Source organism: Balaenoptera musculus, chromosome 2 (assembly GCF_009873245.2).
Source record: "Balaenoptera musculus isolate JJ_BM4_2016_0621 chromosome 2, mBalMus1.pri.v3, whole genome shotgun sequence".
NCBI classification, from domain to species: Eukaryota; Metazoa; Chordata; class Mammalia; order Artiodactyla; family Balaenopteridae; genus Balaenoptera; species Balaenoptera musculus.
The window spans coordinates 136896817-136915421 of NC_045786.1; the positions used below are offsets into that span (position 1 = coordinate 136896817).

An 18605-nucleotide genomic window follows, 5' to 3' on the forward strand; every position below is an offset into this window, starting at 1 on the left:
GGGAAACAATTGCAGATACCAGAATAGGCAGTGCATTGGAGACAGCTTGGACCTCTGTCTGAAGCTGACATGAGCTGAGAGCCCACATGGGCTCCCCTTGCTTCAGCAACCCACCCCCCACTGCCCAGGGCAAGACTCCTGGTGTGGGGAGAGGGGAAAACACACACTCAAAAGGAACAGAGCCAGCTTGGAGTTTCTGCTCCAGTGACTTGGGATCAGACTCCACCCCCAATAGGGTGGTGATGGCGACAGAACAGAGGGGAAATCCCACCTCACACCTGGCTCCAGCTCTAGCCCCTCCATCTCAAGTCCCACCCCCTACCAAGTTTATAACTGCAGCATACCTTGAGGAAAGAGTGACTTGCATCCATGTCAAATCCAGCACTCCCACCAAAGAATTTGGGCACACACAGTCTGTATAAGGATGCTCCCACCTAAGAAGCCCCTCAAGATTACATTTCACCTAAATTCGTAGAGGCAGAAAAAGTTAGGCAAAATGAAAAAGCAGAGGAAAAGCTCTCAATTGAAAGAGCAAGAGAAAACCCCTGAAAATATAATGAAACAGAAATAAATATTTTACCAGACAAAGAAGTGAAAGCATTGATAATAAAAATGTTAACTGAATTAGGGAAAAGAACAGGTGAACACAGTGAAAATTTTAACAAGGAAGTAGAAAATATAAAAAAAGACCCAATCAGAAGTGAATTCAATAACTGAATTAAAAACCACATTAGAAGGAATGACTAGCTGACAAAGTGATACAGAAGAATGCATAAGTGATCCAGAAGATAGAATAATGGAAATCACCCAATCAGAACAGCAAAAAGAAAAAAATGAAAACAGTTTAAGAGATTTTTGGGATAATATTAAGTGCACCAACATTCACATTATAGGGGGTCCCAGAAAGAGAAGAGAGAAGGAGATCAAAAAAGTATCTGAGGGGGAATTCCCTGGCAGTCCAGTGGTTAGGACTCTGGACTCTCACGGCTGAGGGCCCAGGTTCAATCCCTAGTAAGGGAACTAAGATCCCACAAGCCGCATAGTGCAGAAAAAAAGAAGTATTTAAGGAAAATGTGGCTGAAAAATTCCCAAACCTGAAGAAGGAAACAAATATCCATGTACAAGCAGAACAGAGGGGCCCAAATGAGATGATCCCAAACAGACCCACACCAAGATATATCATGACTAAAATGACAAAAGTTAAAGAGAGAATTCTAAAGGCAGAAAGAGAAAAACAAGCAGTCATATACAAGGAAATCCCATAAGGCTATCAGCTGATTTCTCTGCAGAAACTTTGCAGGCCAGAAGGGAGAGGCATGATATAGTCAAAGTCCTGAAAGGAAAATACCTGCAATCTAGGATACTCTAGCCAGTAAGATGATCATTTAGAATTGAAGGAGAGATGAAGAACTCAGACAAGCAAAAACTGAAAGAGTTCATCAATACTAAACCTACACTAAAAGGAACGGTAGAGGGTCTTCTCTAAATGGAAAAAAGGAAGAATTTATGAGAAAGGGAAAATACCACTAGAAAAGGCAAATATATAATAAGGACTGAGGATTGACTGCTTAAATAAGCCAGCACAAAGATTAAAAGAAAAAAAAATTGTAAAAGAAACTATAACTACAATAAACAGTTAAAAGATAAGCATGAGATTGTAAAAGGTGACATCAAAATACAAAATGTGGGGGAGGAGGGTAAAAATGTAGAACTTTTAGAATGTATTTGAACTTAAGTGACTACCAGCTTAAAACAAGTAGATTTAGTTATAGGTCAATATATATCAACCCCATGCTAACCAAAAATTAAAAACCTACAATAGGTACACAAAAACTAAAAAGAAAGCAGCACAGCATAATACTAAAGAAAGTAATCAAACCACAAGGGAAAAAACCAAAAGAAGAAGAAATGAACAGAGAAAAACAACAAAAATAAACAGGAAACAAGTAATATAATGGCAATAAGTACATACCTATCAATAATTACTTTAAATGTCAATAGACTAAATGCTCCAATTAAAAGACATAGGGTGGCTGATTAGATTTAAAAAAATTCTTCCATATACTTTGTACCAGAGACTCACCTCAAAGCTAAAGACACACATAGACTGAAAGCGAGGGGATGGCAAAAGATATTTCGTGCAAACAGAAATGACAAAAAAGTGAGGGTAGCAAAACTCATACCAGATGAAATAGACTTTAAAACAAAGGCTATAACAAAACAAAGATGAGCATTATATACTGATAAAAGGATCAATACATGAGGATATTAAACTTGTTAACACATATGCACCCAATACAGGAGCCCCAAAATATATAAAGCAAAACTAACAGATAAAAAGAGAGAAATTGGCAATAATACAGTAATAGTAGGGGATTTTACACCCTCTTTTTTTTTTTTTTTTACACCCTCTTACATAATTGGATAGACTGTCCAGACAGAAAATCAGTAAGGCAGCAATAACTTTAAGTGACACAATAGACCAGTTGGACTTAATAGATATCTACAGCCTATAATATCCAAACACGAAGAATACATGTTCTTTTCAAGTGCACATGGAATATTCCCCAGGGTGGATCACATGCTAGGCCACAAAACAAGTCTCAACAAATTTAGGAGGATATAAATTATATTAAGCCTTTTTTCTGACCACAACAGTATGAAGTTAGAAATCAATTATAGAGAGAAAAATAGGAAAAGAACAAACACATGGAGACTAAATATGCTACTACAAAAACAAGGAATCAATGAAAAAGTCAAAGAAGAAATCATAAAACACCTCGAGACAAATGGATATGGAAACACAACACTCCAAAATCTATGGGATGCAGCAAAAGCAGTTCTAAGGGGAAAGTTTATAGCAATATAGGCCTCCCTCAAGAAACAAGAAACTCTCAAATAAGTGACATAACCTACTACCTAAAGAAATTAGAAAAAGAAGAAGAAACTAAGCCCAAAGTCAGAAGAAGGAAGAAAATAATAAAGACCTGAGAGGAAATAAGTAAGATAAAAGCCAAAAAAAAAAAAAAAAGGAAAAGGTCAATAAAATCAAGAGCTTATTTTTTGGAAGGATAAACAAAATTCATAAACCTTTAGCCAGGCTCACCGAGAAGAAAAGAAAGAGGACCTAAATAAACAAAATAAGAACTGAAAGAGGAGAAATAACAACCAATACCACAGAGATGCAAAAAGTCATAAGAGAATAGTATGAACAGTTATATGCCAAAAAAACCTGGACAACCTAGAAGAAATGGACAAGTTTCTAGAAAGATGCAACTTACCAAAGAGAAACAGACAATTTGAACAGACTGATCAGTAGTAGTGAAATTGAATTTCTAATAATAAAATATTCCCAGCAAACAAAATTCCAGGATTGAACAACTTCACAAGGGAATTACACCAAACATATAAAGATGAGCTAATACCTATTCCTCTCACTCTTCCAAAAAAGAGAGAACACTTCCAAATTCATTCTATGAAGCCACAATCACCCTGATACCAAAACCAGAAAAAGACAGTACCAAAAAAAAAGTTAAGGCCAATATCTTTGATGATTATTGATGTAAAAATTCTCAACAAAATATTAGTAAACCAAATCCAATAATACATTAAAAGGATAATATACCATGATCAAGTGAGATTCCAAGAGTGCAAGGATGGTTCAATATTTGCAAATCAAGCAATGTAATATACCATATTAACAAAAGGAAGGATAAAAATTACATGATCATTTCAATAGACACAGAAAAAGCCTTTGACAAAATTCATCATCCATTCATTATAAAAACTCAGAACAAAGTAGGATTAGACAGAAAATATCTTAATATAATAAAGGTTAATTACAACAAACCTACAGCTAATATCTTATTCAATGGTGAAAAGTTGAAAGCCTTTCTTCCAAATTCAGGAATAAGACAAGGATGCCCACTCTTACCACTTCTATTTAACATAGTAGTGGAAGTCATAGCCACAGCCATCAGACAAGAAAAAGAAATAAAAGGCATCAAAACCGGAAGGGAAGAAGAATAATTGTCACTATTTGGAGATAACATGATAATTTATATAGGAAATCCTAAAGTATTCACCAAAAAACTATTAGAATAGTAAAGTTTCAGTATACAAGATTAATATACAGAAATCTGTTGCTTTTCCATACACTAACAATGAACTATCAGAAACAGAGAGTAAAAATCATCTCATTTAAAATCACACCAAAAAAAAAAACAAAAAAAAAACACCTAGGAATAAACTTAACCAAGGAGGAGAAAGACCTATACTTTGAAAACTATAAAACATTGATGAAGGAATTTGAAGATTATACAAAGAAATGCAAAGATCCTGTGCTTTTGGATTGGAATAATTAATACTGTTAAAATGTTCATGCTAACTAAAGCAATCTACAGATTCAATGCAATCTTTATCAAACTACCTATGACATTTTTCACAGAACTAGAACAAATAATCCTAAAATTTATTTGGAACCACAAAACACCCTGAATTGCCAAAGCAATCTTGAAAAAAATAAAGAATAAAGCTGGAGGTATCATCCTCCCAGACTTCAGACTATACTGCAAAGCTATAGTCATAAAAACTACATAGTACTTGCACAAAAACAGACACAACAAATCAATGGAACAGAATACAGAGCCCAGGAATAAACTCACAATCCAATCGTCAATTAATCTGTGACAAACAAGGCAAGAATACACAATGGAGAAAAGACTGTCTTTCAATAAAGGATGCTGGGAAAAATGGACAGCTACATGCAAAAGAATGAGATCAGAACATTTCCTCATACTACATACAATAATAAAATCAAAATGGAATAAATTCCTGAAAGTAAGACCTGAAACCATAAAACTCCTAGAAGAAAACATAATCAGAACACACTTTGACTTAAATTGAGCAATATTGTTTTGGATCTGTCTCCTAAGGCAAAGGAAATAAAAGCCAAAATAAACAAATGGGACCTAATTACACTTAAAAGCTTTTGCCCAGCAAAGGAAACCATGGACAAAACCAAAAGACAACCTACAGAATGAGAGAAATTATTTGTAAATGATATGCCTTATAAGGGCTTGATATCCAAAATATACAAACTACTCATACAACTCAATAACAAAAAAACCCAAACAACTTGATTAAAAAATGGACAGAAGACCTGTATAAACATTTCTCCAAAGAAGACATACAGATGGATAACAGGCACAAGAAAAGATTTTCAACATTGCTAACTATTAGAGAAATGCAAATCAAAACAACAATAAGATATCACCTCACACCTGTCAGAATGGCTGTCATCAAAAAGTCTACAAATGTTGGTGATGATGTGGAAAAAAGGGAATGTTGGTGCAGCCACTATGGAAAAAATATGGAGGTTTCTCAAAAAAAAAAAAATAGAAATACCTTATGACCCAGAAATTCCCTCTTGGGTATATATCCAGAAAAAATGAAAACACTAATTTTGAAAAGATACATGCACCCCAATGTTCATAGCAGCTCTATATACAATAGCTAAGATGTGGAAGCAACCCAAGAGTTCGTCAACAGAAGAATGCACAAAGAAGATGTGGCATACACACACACCACACACACACACAATAGAATATTACTCAGCCATAAAAAAAGAATGAAATTCTGCCATTTGCAGCAATGAGGATGGGCCTAGAGAATATTATGCTTAGTGAAATAAGTCAGAGATAGAAAGACAAATACTGTATGATATCACTTATATGTGAAATCTAAACAATAAAGTGATTGTGTATAGCAAAACAGAAACAGACTCACAGATATAGAAGGCAAACTAGTGGTTACCAGTGAGTAGAGGGAAGGGAGGAGGAGCAAGATATGTGTATGGATTAATTGATATAAACTACTATGTATAAAATAGATAAGCAACAAAGATGTATTTGTACAGCACAGGGAAATAATACCGATTATTTTGTAATAACTTTTAATGAGTATAATCTGTAAAAATACTGAATTACTATGCTGTATGCCTGAAATTAATATAATATTGTAAATCAACTATACTTCAATAAAAACATCAATTCTCTTATAAATCTAAACTTGCAAGTACTGTATGACCTAGCAATTGCATTCTTGGGCATTTAATCCAAATAAATGAAATCTATTTTCACACACACAAACACACACACACACACACACACACAAACTGCACAGGAATGTCCATAGCAGTTTTATTTCTAATAACCTAAACCTTGAATTAACCCAGATGCCCTTCAACATGTGAAACAAACATAGTATATAAATAACTTGAAATACTACTTAGCTATTAAAAGGAACATGCAACAGCTTGATGATTCTCCAAGGTATTATGTTAAGTTGGGGAAAAAACATAATCTTTGAAGGGTACATACTGTACTATTTCCTTTATGTAACATTTTGAAATGACCTCATTTTAGAAATAGAGGAAAGATTAGTGGTTGATATGGTTTATGGATGAAGGGTCAACAGGAGAGAAGTGGATGTGGTTATAAAAGGGCAATATGTAGGATTTAGTGGTGTGGGAACTGTTTAGTATTTTTACACTGGTAGTGGATACACAAACCTACATGGGTGATGAAATTGTATATAACCACATCCACACACATCTACCCACTCCAAGTACAGAGAAGACTGGGGAAATTTGAATAAAATCAATGTATCATTATCCTGGTTGTGATATTATACTGTATTTATAGTTATGTCATGTTATAGAACTAACTATGGTGTTATACAGTGTCATTATCCTGGTTGTGATATTATACTATAGTTTTGCAAAATGCTATCATTGGGGAAAACTTGGAAAGTGTACAGGAATCTTTCTGTATTATTTCTTACAAATATATGTGACTTCACAATTATCTCAACAAAAATTTCAATTAAAAATTCAGTTCCCTTGTTTAATAAGTCTGGGTGACACATCTGTCTACATGTCCTAATTACAAGCCATACCTACCCCACCGTCCTTGGCCCTACCCTAATCCTTCCTTTACACTTGTATGAGTCTCTTCAATACAAGATGAACTTTGAAATTTTTGTTTTCTTGATAAGGATTGTTTTGCTCTGTCAAACTGTGAATCAATTTAAAACACAGCACCATTTCTTAACCTGGATTTCATATCCATGCCTTACTTTTGCCTAAAGAGATACTTTAATGCTGCATGGATTATGCAAATCATGGTCATTAATTTTATCAGATATTCTAATGGTTAGAATTTATCAGGAAGAAAAATATTTCCTCAACATTGTTTTCAACTGCATTGTATACTTTGCAAGTTTAATAATGAAGCTCCACTCAGGTTGCTGTAAACTTTTATTTCTAAATATAAGCATCAAAAATAAAGGTAATGATGAGAGGGGATGAAAGACAGCCTTTTCCTAACTGTTAACTGGGCACATCCCAAACTTTATTAGAATAATACATATTTTCAAATGATATCACTGTGAATGAAGAGTTCTTGTAACTTTAAATGACAACAGCCACTCTAGGTGTTTTTCTTGGCTTCATGGTAAAGTGGTGCCCCTACTGATATCAGAATTTTTTTCCTGTATGCAGGTCTCTGGAGAATTGGATGGTCTTCATTCTATAACAATGATTCTGAAATGAGGTCATTTAAGTTAGCCCACAAGCCTCAGAAGCTGTGGTTCTGATTACTGAGAAAAGAAATATGAGAAGAAGATCATCTAGTAGATATAAGAGAAATAATAGACCTGAATCTTACAGTCTGCTAGCCTAATAGGTTTTTTCAGAGGATTTGAAAACTGCAGACCAAAACATTTATTGAAGGAAAGGACTGCATTCAGCTAGAGGGACTCAGGAAATATATCAGCTAATTGTGAAATCTACTCTTATCAAGGAAAGGGCCTTCCATGTTTTCAGCCAACCTTATTACTAAAAGTGGTATTTAAAATACTTCAAGCTGTAGTTTTGCACTGATGAGAAGGATGTCCTTGAGAACAAAGAGGTGCACTGCTTCCTATTCAAATTAAAAATTCTGTTCTGTGTGGTGGATTCTGAAAACTGGAGCCATAAGCCAAATATTTCTTTCCATTCTTCTAGTTTTATTAGAATGATATCTTGAATTTTACTTTTTAAAAAGTATTGTGGTGCTCGCTTCGGCAGCACATATACTAAAATTGGAACGATACAGAGAAGATTAGCATGGCCCCCTGCGCAAGGATGACAACGCAAATTCATGAAGCGTTCCATATTTTTATGATGTAATCTCCACTAGTTAACAAAAAGTAAAACAATCCTATAAGATCAAAAGGAGGGAAAAGGGGAGTAAAATATACCTAAGGGAAACTATTTGAGTAAATTTATAATATGGAAAAATACTTCTATAATTCATAAGGAATCACAGAAACCCCAAATTGATAGGATTCCTTTGAACATACTTTGTTACTGTTAATCAGTCATTTCACCAGAACACTGAAGAAACAGCTCAAAAAAAATGCAGTTTTCAGCCTACTTCATAAAACTAAGCAAGTCTATGTCAAAGACTCAGAAGTGAATTATTGGGTTTAATATTGACAACAACATGGTCAACTGTTTTGTGGGGAGCTTTGTAGCTAAGAAAGACACTGGACTTTGACCTAAGAAAACCAGATTTCCTTCCTACCACCACTAACACTAATTAGTTGTCAACCCTTCAAACAGCGTAGAATCTTCAAACAAAAATGAAAACAAAAACCATGTTTAACAAATAAATAGATAAAAGAGTGAATGGCCCTGGGGTAGTCATTTCAATCACTGTGAATCTATAAAATAAAGGAGGTGAAACATGAAAAAAAAAAAAAAAAAAAAAAAAGTATTGTGTTTAGCTTCTTTCCATCCAGATAAAAAGGGAGAAAGGCATTTTATGCCTGTCCTTCTTCTAAGCTAGAACGTATTATTTCCCCCAGTAAGTACTGGTGTAGGCTCAAACCTGAGCCCAGGTAACCCACATTGTAGTACTGGGTTGTTCAACACTGGACATTTCTTACTGTCCATTGGTTCATCTAAAAATAAAAAGCAACTATGCTCCAATTCTCTGTTGTGGTAATTCTGTGGGTGATGGATGCTATGATTTATCTTCGCCTATGGAGTGGGATTGGACAACTTCCTCTGAAAATATTACCCTGTGACATATGCAGAGTTTATGAAGTCCTCTTTATGGAACCTGGGGTCTGAATATTTCTGAATAAAGCATCCATGGAGCATACAAATTTTCTTTTTAGGGATTTAATAAAGTTACAAAATTTATCAGCTTCTGTCAACAAAAAAATAAAACAAGTTGGACAATGTTAGAAATGCCCACATGGAGCAAAATAACTCTGTGTCCATCGCATCTCTCTGGGGTTTACTGGTGCCTGCTCCTAGCATGCCAACTCAGCCTGAGGTCCTGTTGGTTTGCTTTACTTATTCAGCTTATCATCATGAAGATATATGACTAAAGCATATGTACCCCACAAATGGCATCATTAATTGGAATTCACAGAACTCTTCTGACATTGCCGAACAAGAATAAGCCTTTGGGTCTTCATGCACGTACTGATGCTGGAAAGTCTTAGCCTCTTTTTAATGAACGAATTATTAGCTTTGAAATCCACCCTTTCAGGCCAATAGGGAAGCAGTTTTCATTGGCACTTATTAGGAGTTTTTGCTGTTGTTGTTTTTATCATTTTTTTGTTTATAATATACTATGCCAAACAATGAAAACTTTGGGCTGCAAACCAGGTGGTTCTGGGCTTTCTTTTCCTTCTCCAGGGGCCTGGTTCTCTGCAGATATAGATTCCTGATGGCAGGAATCATGTCTGTTTTATCCACCATTGTAGTCCAAGCACCTATCACAGTGCCCAGTATCTAGCGAGTGCATGATCAGTACGAGCTGAATGTGAGGTTCTTTTGGGAGGTTTCATTTTGTTTCTTTTATTTCATTTTGTTCATTTATTTTCATCAAAATTCCTATTTCAGACTCTGACTGGTGGTGGTTGGTTCTCTTCTCATTGCTTAAGATGACACGGGGATTTGAAGATAAGGAAGGTGAAAGTGACTGTCAGGCTCACCAGTTATATGTTGGCAAAAAATATGCCATTTCATTTGTCAGCCTCTATTCATGAGTATTTGAGTGGTGACCTCTAGGATCTCTTTACTTAGCACTCTATTTTCATAAATTAAAGCAGTAAAATTGTTATGGGCCATAACAATATTGCCCTATTGGCTGCCTGAGCTGTCTAGTGCCTAGAAGCAGGCTATGAATATGATATTATGATTCTGTACATCTGAAAAGATCCTCAATTAATATTCTATGTCTGGTCTCACCCAAATTCTTTTCAACTGGACCTGAAATTTGTTAAATTGCAGAACATGCTTGACATGTCATTTTTCCATCTAGCTTTTAAAACTGCATTTTGGAGGAAGAAATGTCTTTTATTATACATCTGAGTCTTCTACAGTTAGATCATCTGACTGATGTTGGGATGTTTTTTTCTTGGACTCATCTTCTGTCCTGGGAACTCTTACAGTTTTTACAATCAGCTATATAAGTTGTTCTGCTGGAAGCTGCATTCTGCCAAGGGTAAATGAACTGGGCTCACAAAGTTTCGTGCTTAATTAAAATTTTTTTTAGCTCATGAATTATTGCAGGTTCTAAACTTAGCAAAATGTCTTTCTTGAAACCCAATGTGAATATCAATGTGAGACAGACTTGGAATGCCAAAGCAGTTGAGGGTGGGTCAGGTACTTTACAGATGCTGGAAAATTTGAATGCCTATCTGTTGAGGTATGAGATGTCTTTACGTAAATTTCTTGCCACAGTCTTTTATTAAAAATAAAAAGAATTTATGTTCTCATTGGCTAAATCACATGTGGGCCATGGTGTCTATTTTTGGGAACCATCCAAAGAGTGGCTTTATATAACCCAATTAACAAGAACATGTAAGGGGAGACCACATTGAGGATAATTTAACATTATATAATAGATAAACAACTTCATTTAACAAATATTTAAGACTCTCCTATTATAGGGGCTGATAAAATAAAAATGAACATGATCCCTCCCTTCTGTTAGCTATACTATGAAGGGGAAATAGACATTAAGCGATCACACAAATATATCTTTATGAATAGTGATCCCTGTATGGCAGAGCCTAGTAGTTACTTATCCTCTATTCGTTTCCAATGTCTTCCTATGTAACACATCCCTACACCATCAGGGCAGCAATATACTTACTTTAAAAAATGATATTTTTAGTTTTTAGAGAACGATGGCTGAAAGACTCTCTTGCAGAGACAACTGAAAGCAGTAAGTAGAAGTCATTGGGTGGTGTTTCTAGGCAAGTTCTTTAAAGTGGAGATGACAGAGCGGGAGGCTTTTGACCATACTTCTTCCCTTCCTATTACCTGCAATAGGGATATAAAGGCTAGAGGTGCATGGGCCATTTTGTGATAATGTGTTGACCGTGAGGATGGATGACATATGCTAAGAATGATATAGCAGAATAAAAGGAGCCTGGGTCCCTGATGGCCATGGAGTTGCTGCATCTGCCCTGAACTGCTTACTTCTGACTTTTTTTATGTAAGGGAAAAATAACACTCTATCTTGTTAAACTACTCTTTTCTTAAATGAAACAATTCACTTTGGAATCTGTAAATATGACATTTGGAAATAGGATCTTTGCAGACTTAGTCAACTTAAGATGAACTCTAAATCCAATATGACTGGCCTCCTTAGAAGAAGATCATAATATGGACACAGAGGAAAAATGGACATGTGGAGACATAGGCAGAGATTAGATTTATGCTACTACAAGCCAAAAAACACCAAAGATTGCTGGCAACCACTGGAAGTTAGAAGGGGTGTGGGAGAATTCTTCCCTAGAGCTTTAGAAGGAGCATGCTTCTACACCTTAATTTATGACTTCTACCCTCTAGAACTGTGAGAAAATAAATTTTTATTGTTTGAAGACACCTATTTTGTGGTAATTTGTTATGGCAGTCTAGGAAATTAAAATACCGGGTCTAAAGGTTCATTCCACAAAAATAAATGGGTTAATTAACCAAGAGGATATAACAGTCCTACACAATTATGCATTGCATAACAACTCTGAAATACATGAAGCAAATACTGATAGAACTGAAAGGAGAAATACAGAAATCCATTCTCGAGGGCTCCTCATGGTCTAAAATGGCTGCTGAAACTCCAGCCATCACCTCTAAGTTTTGGAAAGAAAGAAAAAGGAAGCACAAAAAGAACAAAAGGATGTTTCTTCCAACAAAGTCAGTGCCCTTTTCAGTGCCCTGCCCAGAATCTTCAGTCCAAAACTTTTACTTATATCTCATTGAACACCCCTAGTTGCATGGGAGAGTAGGAAATATAGTCTTAGCTTCCTGGAGGATACCAGAATGTTGCTGATTAGGACAAGGAGGATGGGTGGTGGAGTGGCAACTAGAAGTTATTTCCACATATGAGAGGGAGGAAAGCCTAATGTTTAAGCATGGTGCCTCTAGAGTCAGATTACTTAGCTTAACATCTAGGGTGTTCTACCACCTACAAGTTGAATGATCTACAGCATGATATATAACATTTTTAAGTTTTCTCATCTGAAAATTCTATCTATTTATCTATCTATCTATCTATCTATCTATCTATCTATCTATCTATCTATCTATCTCCCAAAGGATTGTTTTGAGAATTAACTAAAAACAAAAAATGTTTGCATGTATGTACAAAAAAATAGCTATATTATTATATGCCAGCAACTACTTTGGAAAACTGTTTAACATTAGATGTTCATACCTTATATCTGAGGAATTCCTCTTTATACTAAGAGACACGTATACAAATGTTCGTAGTAGTATTCTTCATCATAGCCTAAAACTAGAAACTACCTGATTGTCATAAATAGAATACACACACACACAAAAAGCAGTGGTATAATCAAATGGACTATTACATCACAGTGAAAATGGATACTTTCTAACTGTACTTAGCAACATTACTGAACCTCATAAATGAACAGATTTATAAACATTTTAAAACAAGCATAAATAGAGTGTTGGAAATAAGGATGGTGGTTACATTTTGTAGTGATTTGGAGAAGAATTGAAGAAAGTTTCCCAAATATTGGCAATGTTCTATTTCTTGACTTGTGTGGGAGCTACACAATTGTTACCTTGGAATTGTTCAGATTCATGTGTTTATGTTTTTTTCACTTTTCTTTATGTGTATCACTTAGCATGACTATGTAATTAGTGATCCAAACTCATACACCTTTGATAGTAAAGTAGGTGGGCACTATTACATGAAGACAGCAGGCATAACCCAGGACTGTCCTAGCAAACCAAGACATGTGATCACTTTTGTTAAATGTAACAATATAGAAGTTATTGAAAGAAAGGAAGAGAGAAGGAAGGCAATGAAAGGAAAGGAAAAAGAGAAAGAAGATAAAGAAAGGAAAAGAATGAAAGGAAGAAGGAAAAAGTAGGAAGGAAGAACCCTCCGTCTTTCCTTCCCTTCCTTCCCCCTTCCCTTCCTTCCCCCTCCTTCCCTTTCCTTCCCGTCCTTCCTTCCTTCCTTCCCCTTCCTTCCCCTTCCTTCCTCCTTCCTTCACTTCCTTCCTTCCTCCATGAAGGCAGGAAGGAAGGAAGAGCGAGCTGTCCCTGACCTACATCATGCTTCCCTTCTACTTCAAACCAGGGTTTGAGGAAGATAATAAAATAGATCCCATCCCCTCTCTCTTGATAGAAGCTTTGACTAGGTGTGGGAGGATAGAGGGGAGAGGAAGTTTTAAGTAGATGTGAAAAATAAAAGCTTTAAATTGCTACTGACCAAAATGTTAAGTATTTTTACATGTTTCTTAAAGGCACTGGCCTTCAAAGAGCTAATTTGGCTTCATGAGTTGGAAGTGGTTGTTGGGGGAGGAAAGTAGCATATTTCCATGGTTACATAACGTCTAAGTTGAAGCCGCTCGATAACGGGGCTATATATCTCCTTCAGCTGCAGAGGGTACTTCGTTTGTTCCTTGTCCTTGGCTGGGCACTGTGTGCCTACTGGCCCCCACTGAGGAGCACAACCATCGCTCATTGGATTCCATTCAATACCCCTTCTATCCCTGTGGAATCTCCGTGAGTCTCACCCAGCCTCTGGCCATAAGGTTATGTATGTCACTCTGCTCCCTCTTAGACATGATCACCAGATTCTTCAGAATTGCTGGTTCTCCCTAAGCCCTTCTGTGTCTTTCCCAGGAGTACAGAAAAGGTTTCACTGCACACCCATGTCTTCCTGAAGCAGTAGGAGACACATGTCAGCGAGGTCTCACTCTTCCCTTAAAAACATGGCAGCCATTTGATCGTCCTTAAGATGTGAGAGACTTTCATGAGACTCCTTTTTTAACCAGAGATCCAATGGGCCTGGAGAGACATAGGTCTCCTCCACTTTCAGATCATAGGGTTTTTTTTCCTCTGTGTTTCCTTCCATCAAAACTCTCCCAGGAAGTGAGGGAAAACTTCAAAGTGAACTCTACTTCACCCTTTCCCAGCTCAGAGATCTCTATCTAGTCTGGGTGAAGGGTATGGTGCTGACTGATCTACTCTTCTTCCTAAAATTTATTATAGGTGCCAGAAGTATATAATCCCAACAACTCTCCCCTGAGACAAATGGCAATGTCACGTTTTCCCACGTAAATAAAGGATGCTTGCGGGTAGAAGTACAGAAGCACAACTGTTATTTTGTCAAATTATTATCCTGATAGAGTTAAGACACTCATCAAAAATTTCTAGAATAGTTCAGACAGTAGTTCCCTTTCTGAGAATAGTAGTATTCTAGAGATCCGAAACCGTTAATAACCCTAACAAAGGACAGGCTTACATGTAGAGATGATTACAGGCAATGTGTAAAGCATATATAACATTACAAACAGATCATTCCCATTTCGAGAGAACCTCAACATTCAGGAATCTAGGAGGCTGTGTTTAAATCTGAGCAACAGGACAAAGTGAGAATGCCCTTCATCTCTATGGCATGTCTCATAGTCTCTCAACACAATTCAGATAGACCCTGCATGACTATAAATACCGGTATATCCCTCTTCAGGGACTAATTTCTCTTTACAAACTCATCACCCTTAGTTAGAACTTATGACATTATAAATACATTAAAAGGAATCCACAGCTCAGCCTCCAAATCACTTAATTATACAAACCAAGTAGACCCCCTTTTGAAAAACTGATCCTAAAAACGAACTCAGATAGAATTCTAGTAATTTTGAGTTCTGTGCCAAAAATATTTGTTATTTAAAAGAAATATGTTTATGTATGTAAAGTTGAAATATCGAACATATTTGATGTCTTTAATATTGTTCTTTTTTTTCATGGAAAAGGCCTGTTAGCTTTAGAAACAATTTTATGTGAATGAAATATCTTATCTACAAACAATGAACTTTAAACCTGGTTTTGATCTAATAGCATTATATTGGTGAAATAAATCTCTTATGTATGTGTGGTTCCCTGTAATGTTATTGTGCTTATGGTTGTTGCCGTGCTCCAGGGGAGTGATGGATGGCAATGAGACTTAACTTGATTTTACATCAAGTTCTTGCTAATCTCACACCACCTCTTCATAAATCTGAATAGTTTGCTGCTGCTCTGCAACCCTCGTGTGAGCTCTAGAATGGTTTCGGCCTGAAATTCTGTATTATTGCAACCTCCTTTGAAGGCGGTAAGGGCTTTTATTGTTTCCATAACTGAATTATGTTTTCATATCTTTTACACAGCTGTAGTGGGTATTGCTTAGCAACAAGTCTCCAAGAGCACAGGAGGGAACACACCTCATTACATAATATGTTAATCCCTGGGTTCTTGCTACCACCTGGGTAAATTCACTGCTGGCCCCTCTGACTTGTCTAGCCCAACAGAATGATTCCTTTTTACCTTCTAAAGTAAGTTTGTACTTCTATACAATGAAACATATTAACTCAGTGACATGGCAGCAAATATTAAACATTAAGTAGTGCAGATCACCCAACAGGGACCTAACGTACACAGAAAGTATTTTCACATGAAGATTGATTTATTTTAAGTTTTTTAAACAAATGCCACTTAACGAGGCAAACCCATGCCACATCACTGCATTTTGCTGCCCTTTGTTTAAAAAGGGGACACAACGATACAACTCAAATGGAAAGTGCTCCTTGTAGGAGTGGCTCACACTGAGAAATGCATGCTATTTTTCCTATTTTTTTGTGTGTGTCTAGGAGTACACTCTTGGGAGATACTAGATTTTAGGGTAAGCCCAGGGCAAAGGAAAAAACTTTCTGCTCTCCAAAATTAACAAACGACTCTACACAGTTTAAGTGACTTTGTTCTTGTTAGAATAGACAGAAATGCTACTAAAAATACCCACCAAGATTCATAGCTCCCTTTAAAACCAAATCTGGATCAACCAGAAATTGTGCAGGACAAGCATACAACATGGACCTTACCTACTAAGAATTTAGCTCACAAGCTGTGAAAGCCTATTATGATAATTTCTTAGCATCAGTTTTAGCTATTTTAATCTTCTTTTTGGTCCAGACTTCATGTGGTTCTCTGGGGAGGATTCCTCACTCAGTCCACCCTGTTGGCCTTTTGTGTGACATGAGGAATTGAGGCAAGCTGTACTTTTCTAATGGGTTTAACCTTTAAGAGTGGGTTAATGTGCTTTAAAACCTGTTCATCAGAGAAGGAAAGAGTTGTGTAAAACACTATGAGGGAGTATGATGGTCTCAACAGAATATGAGAACATTTCAGAAGTCTGGAAGCATCACTCTTTTGAATTAGCCAACTTCTTTTGAGAAATTTTGTTAAATAAGACATCAGTAGCCATAGATCCTAATTCTATTTTTCTCTTTTTTTCAAAGTATTAAATTTCTAATTTAAAAGTTGTTACTGTCCATACAGAAATCGACTTAGAATGATCTGCTGATCAAATAGTTCAACCATCCCCACCACACAGAGCCAATATTAAAACAACAAGAACAAAAAAGACAGTAAATTGCCTTAAGCAATTGGCATCTGAAAGTTAAGTTTAAAAGACCCTTAAACCTTGAGATAAACGATACTGCAGAAGTAAAGCAAAGATTAGTTAAAACTAAAATGTGAAATGTCATAAAACATGGCTATATTAGACTGGTATAATTTCTGATATTCTAAAATTTTTAATAGAATTTAAAAATATCCAATGTTGGCTTCCTATATTAAATTATACATATAAATCCACTCTGAGGAAAATGTAATTGCTCCCAAGTTCTTGGACCCTGCCATCCATAGCGAATAATATATTGTGGCATGCTCTTATAAAGTTAAATGTTTCTTTTGACGAGGAACATTTATCACCTAAAAACACCCAAGCTTTTGCTTTCATTCCCCCACTTTGTCTTCATTTAAAAATGTTTTCCTGGCTTTTTCTGGTTACTCCAGTTTCTGTTGTTAACTTTGTAGGGTTGAATGATAGATGGTCTGACCACTGAATGGAATTACTTTTATTTTATTTTGACATTGACTCTATGATAGTTCTACTAGCCTATGTGAGGATTAAGAAGATTTCCTCAAAAAGAAGATTTAAGACTTTGATAGCCAAGTCACACAGTCATCTTTCCTTCTCTTCCCTCAACCCTCAAAGACTCATTGCTATTTTCAAAAAATGTCTATCTATCTATCTATCTATTGAGAGAAGAACAATGTCACTATGATGCAATGTCATAGTAGCCATGTGCTTTATCTGAAATAAAGACAGGTAAGGGAGTAGGATAGAATAGGTGACAGTTAATGAATAAAGAGACAAAACAACATTTTTTTCTTCTTAAAGGGTGGTCTCCATTTTGAAATGTTAATGAAAAAAATTTATGTGGAGGAGGTTAAAGCCCACTGTAGATAAACAGATCATAAAAGAATACTTACAAACTCTAAACTGAACTAGGACAGATTATATCCTGTGGCAATGGTAATGACAATAGGATATATTCAAACAATTTCATATATTATCTTGTGCTCTAGCCATGTAAACACACCAGTCAGTTATGCTGCCACAAGGAGTATGGCTGACTGATGGCCTCAACTACTGCTCCTCTAGATTCCCAACTATGTTGCTAAGGCCACTCAATGTCCAGTGGGTGAAGAGGACATCATACTAAATGGAATATGGATATTTCTAGCACAAGCAGGCATTTCAATTGCTAAAGATTTCACAGGTGGTTACCTAGGAAAACATCCTAGTGGAGGGCTAATACTTTTTCCAGGCTTTTGCAGGTGAGATGATTCAGGCAGTTGAAAGGTATGTGAGAGGAGGGCACTGGGCAAGGCAGTGGGAGATGCCTATAATAATAATAATCAGACTTGGTTTGTTATTACAATGTTGTATTGTTCCTCTGTAGAGAGATGAGAAACAGAGGGCCATTAACAAGCAGTTCATCTCTAAAAAGAAAGCCTCTTTGGTAGCCTACAAAGAAGATGTTATCTTCTCTGGTAGAAGAGCAGACGCTTCTGAGTAGCAGACTGAAGATCTGATTGAATGAGAAAACAAATACATTTGAATCCTCAGTCAAGGTGGATCTGAGATGCCAAGAGTAGGGTCCTATTCGAG

The 18605-nt window shown here is 36.1% G+C and overlaps 1 non-coding gene across 1 annotated transcript; it reads left to right on the forward strand.

Annotated features, from left to right (window-relative positions):
* Nucleotides 1-8112: 8112 nt before the first annotated feature.
* LOC118891368 lies at nucleotides 8113-8221 on the forward strand. Its single transcript, XR_005018952.1, has one exon. It is a non-coding gene; the product is annotated as a U6 spliceosomal RNA (small nuclear RNA).
* Nucleotides 8222-18605: the final 10384 nt, after the last annotated feature.